General features: G+C 35.4%; 1 non-coding gene across 1 annotated transcript; it reads right to left on the reverse strand.

Annotated features, from left to right (window-relative positions):
- Nucleotides 1–1,811: 1,811 nt before the first annotated feature.
- On the reverse strand, nt 1,812–1,918 carry LOC119471687. The gene has a single exon (XR_005200752.1). It is a non-coding gene; the product is annotated as a U6 spliceosomal RNA (small nuclear RNA).
- Between the last annotated feature and the right edge of the window lie 5,174 nt (nt 1,919–7,092).

Genomic DNA, 7,092 nt, shown 5'->3' on the forward strand with positions numbered 1-7,092 from the left:
GGGAAGAACACTAGCCTGGCTGACCTTACCACCTGATGATGGTAGAGCCTCAGGAATGTGAGTGAACATAGATGCATGTTGGATACCCCCTTTACCCTGATGTGATTATTATGCATCTATGCCTGTATCAAAATATCTTATTTACCCTATAAATACATGTAACAACAAAAATTACAAATTAAAACAAATAAATTAATTAAATGAAGTCTAATTTGGAAATAAAATAGATAAGTTCCAGTAACATAAGAAAGAAAACATTTTTGAAGAGATTGTAGTCTTTTTCACTGGAACTTCTTAATCTAGACTTTCTGCCAAAAGCAGATCTTTTTCTTTTTATCTAGAAATGCACAAAGCTATTTTAATTTGACTTATTTTGGATTAGAAAAACCTTTATTATTCTTCATGTTATTTTATTTATTTTTAAAATTTTTATCTTTGATTTTCATGGGTACATAGTAGGTGTATATATTTATGGGGTACATGAGATATTTTGATGCAGGCATGCAATGCATAATAATCATATCAGGATAAATGGGGTATCCATTGCCTCAAGCATTCATCATTTCTTTGTGTTACAAACATTCCAATTATACTCTTTTAGTTACTTTAAAATATACAATAAATTATTTTTGACCATAGTCATCCATTGTGCTATGAAATATTAGGTTCCATTTATTCTCTCTAACTATATTTTGCATCTATTAACCATCTCCACTTTTACCCCCTCTCTTGCTACCCTTCTCAGACTCTGGTACCCATCAGTTCACTATCTACATGAGTTCAATCGTTTTAATTAGTCTCCACAAATGAGTGAAAACATGACGGTTGTCTTTCTGTACCTGCCTTATTTCACTTAACATTATGACCTCCAGTTGTGTCCATGTTGCAAATAACAGGATCTCATTCTTTTTATGGTTCAGTAGTACTCCATTGTGTATATACATGATATGGTTTGACTGTGTCTCTACCCAAATCTCATCTTCAGTTGTAGCTTCCATAATTCCCATGTGTTGTGGGAAGGACCTGCTGGGAGATAATTGAATCTTGGAGACAGTTTTTACCATACTCTTCTCATGGTAGTGAATAAGTCTTATGAGATCTGATGGCTTTTATAAGGGGTTTTCCCTTTCACTTGCTTTCATTCTGTCTTTCCTGCCAGCATGTAAGATGTGCCTTTCACCTTCTACCATGATTGTGAGTCCTCTCCAGCCACGTGGAACTATGAGTCCGTTAAACCTCTTCTTCTTTATAAATTACCCTGTCTCAAGTCTGTCTTTATCAGCAGCATTAGAACAGACTACTTTGGGAGGCCAAGGCGGGTGGATCACGAGGTCAAGAGATCGGCCGAGGCGGGTGGATCACGAGGTCAAGAGATCGAGACCATCCTGGTCAACATGGTGAAATCCCGTCTCTACTAAAAATACAAAAAATTAGCTGGGCATGGTGGCGCGTGCCTGTAATCCCAGCTGCTCAGGAGGCTGAGGCAGGAGAATTGCCTGAACCTAGGAGGTGGAGGTTGCGGTGAGCCGAGATTGCGCCATTGCACTCCAGCCTGGGTAACAAGAGTGAAACTCTGTCTCAAAAAAAAAAAAAAAAAAGAACAGACTAATAGAATGAACCACATTTTCTTTATCCATTCATCTGTTGATGGACACTTAGGTTGCTTCCAAATCTTGGCTATTGTGAATAGTGCTGCAATAAGTATGAGAGTACAAATAATTGATTTCCTTTCTTATGGGTATATATATCCAGTACTGAGATTGCTGGATCATATGATAGCTTTAGTTTTATTTTATTTTATTTTATTTTTTAAAAATATGGAATGTGTCACGAATTTGCATGTCATCCTTGTGCAGGGGTCATGCTAATCTTCTCTGTATCGTTCCAATTTTAGTATATGTGCTGCTGAGGTGAGAACTAGTCTTAGTTTTTTAAAGAATCTCTGTACTTCTCACCATAGTGGCTTACTAATTTATATTCCCACCAACAATGTATGAGGGTTCCTTTTTCTCCACATTCTTGCCAGCACTTGTAATTGCTTTTGGATAAAAGCCATTTTACCTGGGTAAGAAGATATCTCATCTGGTTTTGATTTGCATATCTCTGATGATCAGTGATTTTGAGCATCTTTTCATTTACATGTATCCCTTTTGTATGTCTTCTTTCGAGAAAGTTCTATCATATCTAAAAAATTGTTTATTATATTTTTCCTATGAAGTTTTTTGAGCTTATTATATGTTCTAGTTACTAATTCCTTGTTATATCCTCTTGCTGAATTGACCGCTTTATCATTGTGTAATAACTCTCTTTGTCTCTTTTTATACTTTTTGTCTTGAAATCTATTTTGTCTTATATAAGTATAGCTACTCCTGCTCTTTTTTGGTTTACATTGGGAATATCTTTTTCCATCCTTTTATTTTCAGTATATTTATTTTTTGAGACAGAGTCTCGCTCTGTTGCCAGGCTCTAGGCTGGAGGGCAGTGGTGTGATCTCGGCTCACTGCAACCTCTGCCTCCAAGGTTCAAGCAATTCTCCTGCTTCAGCCTCCTGAGTAGCTGGGACTACAGGCATGTGCCACCACACCCCGCTAATTTTTATATTTTTTAGTATAGACGGGGTTTCACCACATTGGCCAGGATGGCCTCAATCTCTTGACCTTGTGATCCACATGCTTTGACCTCCCAAAGTGCTGGGATTACAGGCATGAGCCACCGTGCCTGGTATATGTGTGTTTATAGGTGATGTGTGTTTCTTATAGGCAACATATTGTTGGGTCTTGTTTTTTAATCCATTCAGCCACTCTGTATCTTTTGATTGGAGAGTTTAGTTCATTTACATTCAATATGATTTTTTTAAGTAAGGATTTACTACTGCCCTTTTGTTGTTTTCCAGTTGTTTTGTAGTCTTTTCGTCCTTCCTTCTTTCCTGTATTTTACTTTGTTTTTATTTTGTGGTATTATTTCCCTGTAACTTGAGATAAAAAATATACCACCAAATTATTTTCATTTCTTCTTTTAAAGTGAGATTAAGCTTCAGTTCCTCATCAAGATTCTTCAAATGATTAACTGCACTCAAGAGAATTTATTGAGTGCTCACTTTGTTTAAGCAGAAAGGATTGTGTGACAGAAGAGATGACAAAGTAGAAAACATTGGAACTATCTATAAGAGTTTATAGCCTAGTTGTGGAGATGATGTAGATACCAGTTGAGGATATGGCTACCTGTGGTCCAGAGTCTGCAGAAGAGGCTGAAGGGGAGTTTGATGAAGGAAGAGCACCTAGCAGATTCTCTCATCTTGCAAGGAAACCTTTCAAGATAAGTAAGTTGTTAAATATCTTGGGAAGAACATGACTATTTTTAGGGAAATAACTGCCTATTGACAGGCTGGTAGGAGTTCATGAGAACTCTATGCATCAAAGTCCTTGTTTGCATAATCCAAGTTCAAGAGAATTACCAAAGCCAAGAGAAGCAAGAGGGTTAGGACAAGAGCACCAGCCCCAAAACTGCTGATTCTAGAGCAATAGATTTGTCTCTCTGTACTAGATTTATATTTTTTTCTTCTGGGTGGGTAGAAAATGATTTGGTTTATATTCATCCTCAGGAAGAGGAGGATTTGTGCAGATCCTGATTACTACAGTATTAGGAAATTTTCAACAGCACCCCAGGCATTATATAACTATTCTGCAAATGCTGGATTAGAAAATTTGCTTCTTTGGAGAGCTGTTATCTTTCAGGGGAATTTTAAAAAAATGCACATTAACTTAATTTAGTGCTTATTTTTCAGACATAACTAGAAAATGTTTCATTAATACACTGTTCAATTCAAGCTGTTCCTGATCTTAGGAGTCACAGATAAAGTTAGAAAACAATATTTCAAAAATGTCTGGCTTTGTTTTTTTTACTCACTTGCTAAATTAGGACATCAGCTTTCTGAAAATTCTTCTCTGAGTAGGATTACTATTATGGTTAATGAAAAATGTAGCCAAAATTTATGTTTGTTATACTGGTGTCTTGTCTTGTTTGCATCTGTCCCAGATTTCTGTTTTCTTTTTCTTTTTTTTTAAAAAAAAAACATATTATTATTTATCTTTGCATTAGAATATAAGTGTATGAATTTGGTAGACATCCTCTTGATATACCCACTTTCTGCCTTGATCTTTTCTAGTGATGCGTGATATTCACATACAATAACAGAATTCTCATTTTAATGTGCATTTATATCTGAAAGCATGAACGATGATAATTCTCTTTTCCCAGCCCTTTCCAGGCTCAGTGTAATATCTCTCTTTCAAGGACAGTGTGAAGAGTGAGAACACCACGTGTATGTGGACAGAAGTGGCTATTTTATCTTAGAGATGGTGGTCAGAATAATATTTGGCACTTGATATATTAACCAGTTGTCTCCTGGCCTGTAGAGTTTTTTTTTTTTTTTTTTTTTTTTTTTTCCCCCAAGCAGGAAGATTAAATTTATTCTACATAAGCAAGGAAAAAACTAATTCAAATTAAACAAGTGCTTAAATAGTACACATAATTTAATTCTGAAATTTTATAATTATACTTTGGACTGTCTTGATTTCTGGGAAGAAATTTTGATGGAGTTATAATGTTTAATTAGATAAATTTACATTCTTTATGGGAATGAGGTAAAAGGGAGAAAGCCTATGATTTTGCATTATACATAACTAATGAATTTTGTAAGACTCATAGAGAAAAGCTTTTCTTAACAAATATTTTAGAAGAAAGAGGCTCAATGGAGACAAAAAGACAGTAGCATTGGTTGGGGTAAAATATTTAAATATTGAAACAACAAAATCGGAATTGAGAATATTCTGTATCTAGGAAACTTTTTTCTGTGAGTTTTCTTGGTACTTCAGTGTCTACTGAGAGTATATCTCTGGTCAGTTAAAATATTGTCTATAGAAAAGAGTCAATTTTAGGTTTCTGTACACCTGTTATGTATCAATAAATAAAAATAAAAATATATAGAAACAATTTTAAGCCTCAACTATTTGAAGTTTGCTAATCACAAAATATAATTTTAAGATGATTACAAATAATTTTATATATGAAGCTCTTTAAAAATATATACATTCTTCTGTAAAATACCATTGACAGTATTAGAAACAGATACAGTTGAAAAGCTGATTAAAAGATTGTGAATATATTCAAAGGCTGATTGCTCCACTTACATCATTTTTTCATGTTCAGATAATAAAAATAAAGTAATACTTTTTCTTTACTTCAGTATACCTTGATGAATGTATGCTTTTTAAGAAAAATTTTGAAATATTTTTTGATGGATCTGTTTTATAAGAACAACTCTATGACAAAATCAACTTATTAGTCAATTAAGAAAAGTTTAAAATTATTTAAATTTGGTTATTTATAACAACCCCCTGCACTCTCAGTTGTGTCTCTATTTGAATGACAAATACCTTTCCTTCAGGCATATTTAGAAATTCCCGGGACATGTCTTATACATGGTGCAATAAGTTGACACACCCAGGGCCCTGCTGAAACTGCATTTTCTGCCAGAGTCACCACTGTTCTGTCAGGTTCATGACTCTGCCAGGTGTTACTACTGCTTCTTAGGAACTATGGCAGGTGTCATGGGGTTGGCAGGCAGTGGTGTCCTACAGTGCAGGCTAGAGTGCTGCTTGGTGGTACAATGGTTCCCCTGCCTTGACCAGGCCGAAGGTCACCTCAGATCAGAGGAAAAGTTGGGGAGGCATAGTCTCTCCCATTTGATTAGCTCTCTTTCAGAGTATTAAAAAGTATGGCTGTGCTTCTTTGATTCACAGTGTTCTTAGTGAACTTGTTTAAGTTTTTGCATAGTGTCCATCTGATTTTAGGATGTGTCTAAGGACTTCCCTTTCAAATAGATACCTTATCAGTCTATCCTCGAGTTTATGAGACATTTCCAGCTATGTATCAGACTTAGCAGTGGCATAACTTCAGTTGTTTCCCAGGAGATTCCTGGCCTCTTTCTTGCAAATAGGCTTCTCTCAACCTGTTTTACCATCTAAAGTCTGAATTCCCACAGGGGCACAGCCTAAACTCAAATTGAAAGTCCTATTGAACTTAAGAGGTTGCATAATTATAATACGTTGTGATGACTTATGTATTATTAGTATATTAAAGTGTAATGATAACATTATAACACAGGGGGAATATGCATATGCAAAGAGATGGAGATGCAAAAGAGGAAACTGACTTCAGAGTCCTGGCATATAGAGGTTTACTTACGGTTGGGGAGAGTGGAGATGAGGGGTTGAAGCTAATGGTGTGGAATGTAGATTGAAGGGTAGACTCAGATCAAGTATAGGTATCATATTCACTGATAAAGAATGTCCTGATTTAAAAATCACTGGAAGATTTTAAATATGGAAGAGAATTACGCTTATACATGTTTTAAAGAGATGACTGTGGTCGGAGGGGATGAGTATGGATTAGATTTCACTGGTTACCCAATGGAAAGGAGACAGAAAGATGAATGAGGAGAGTATTGTAATTGTCTAAACAATGGACAGTGGTGATGGAGAGGATATTTCAGATTTGTATATTATTTAGGATGCAGAATAAATATGGCTTAGTGACCAGAGCTAAGCATTGTGTGAGAAAGCAGTGTAAGTCTCTGAAGACGCCTGGATTTCTGATCTGGATATCTCTATGATGTACCTCAAACAGGTAATACAGGATAGGAAAAAAATTAGGGAGGAGAAATAATGAGTTCTCCATTAGGAATGCCTAGTTAAAAAGAAATGACTAGTTAAAAAAGGAGGCAGGAATGGAAAAAGGAGATAAATAAGCAGAGAGAAAAGAGCCAGGCAAAACAAATATGGGCAGAGATAAACAAAGGCAGAAAAACAACACAGAAAATTATAAAAGATGCAGAGTGACATGTAAGTTTGTATTTGAGAAATAATTATATTTCAGTTCTTGGTATATGCATCTAAAAGCAGTGTCTGTTTTGATTTTGCAGCTGTAGCCATTGCTGTTGTTTTTTATTCGTGATTACAAATTGAGTAAGACGAAGATCTGGTTTTTAAGTTGGAGGAAAGTAAAGAATGGCATGGAAAAGGGAGAAAAAAG

The sequence above is a fragment of the Cebus imitator genome, unplaced genomic scaffold, assembly GCF_001604975.1.
Source record: "Cebus imitator isolate Cc_AM_T3 unplaced genomic scaffold, Cebus_imitator-1.0 Scaffold69, whole genome shotgun sequence".
Classification (NCBI taxonomy): domain Eukaryota; kingdom Metazoa; phylum Chordata; class Mammalia; order Primates; family Cebidae; genus Cebus; species Cebus imitator.